This window comes from Trachymyrmex septentrionalis, unplaced genomic scaffold, assembly GCF_001594115.1.
Source record: "Trachymyrmex septentrionalis isolate Tsep2-gDNA-1 unplaced genomic scaffold, Tsep1.0 scaffold164, whole genome shotgun sequence".
Taxonomy (NCBI): domain Eukaryota; kingdom Metazoa; phylum Arthropoda; class Insecta; order Hymenoptera; family Formicidae; genus Trachymyrmex; species Trachymyrmex septentrionalis.
The window spans coordinates 329,558-330,929 of NW_017304800.1; positions in this window are offsets into that span (position 1 = coordinate 329,558).

The following is a 1,372-nucleotide window of genomic DNA, read 5'->3' on the forward strand; positions in this document are numbered from 1 at the left end:
CTATAAAGAAAAATAATTTAATTTTAAAAAATCATATGAAAAATAATTTTACATTTAACTTATGTTAACGCAATTTTTAACTGAATAAAATTGATTTTTAAGTTATTAATGTTTACTTTATTTTAACTTAAAAATGTATTAATTTATGAGGTATTGTTTACTAATGATTATTTTATATGTTTATTAATGTACTATGATTTACTTTAAAAATGGATACTTTTAAATGAATATATAGATTTTGTTTATTATATGTGTTTACTATATGTGACTACATAATAATTATGTATAAAAATTTGATAATGCTAATAATTTATTTTTGTTTCAATATATATTTTATTTTTTTTAATTCTTTTTATTCTATAAAAGCTTTTCTTTTGATGAAAACTATTAATCTATCAAATTAAAAAGTAAATGATATTGTTTTTTTGTTATTTATACAAACTTACCTTTTCAAAAAAAGGTAAAAAAAGCGCTAAGCACGCGTGCTTTTCGTGAAGAATCATTTGGGCCGGTTTTATCAACGCCTTAATTGGCCGTGGAACTGATTAATTGTATTTATTGTTTAATAGAATTGCAACCATGATTGACACCGATTCGGTTTGATCGAGTTGGTGAAACCGGCTCTTTGTATATAATTCTAAGTATCAAACCAAATTAATAGTAATTTTAATAGTAGTTTTAATTTCTGTTCAATGATATTCTTATTGAAGATCTTATTCCGACTCAAGTAATGGCAACTTTAATTCTCTGTCAGAAATTATTACTCTTCGAAAAAAATTAATATATTATATGAAAAATTAAAACTCAAATGCTACAATCTTAACTAATAAAGTTAAATTCTATTAAATTAAAAAGTAAAGCACAAATGGTACTGCCTCTTGTTATTTAACTTTAATGATATGTATCATTCGAATAAAAAATTTGATATCAACAAAATTGGCACCAAGTGAAATTCGTCAAAATTTTATGTATTATTTGTAAAAAAGATTTGATATCAACAATTGGCGCCAAGTTAAATTCCATGTAATTCGGATATCAAATTATATAAATAATATTAACTTTAATGATATTGCTATAAAAGATTTGATATCAAGAACTGACGCAAAGTTAAATCCCATTTCTTTATACCATGCCAAATTAAATAAATAATATTAATCTAATATGTATCATTTGTATAAAGGAATTGATATCAACAAATGTGGCGCCAAGTTAAATTCTACTATCAAAATAAAAAGTAAAACCCAAGTGATACTTATTATTATTTACTTAATCCAAATGTGGTACTGTCTTTAATTTTTATGAAATGAAACCTAACGATACGTATATCTTGTTGAAAGATCTTCCTATTCCAATCTAAATGATTTAAATTCTT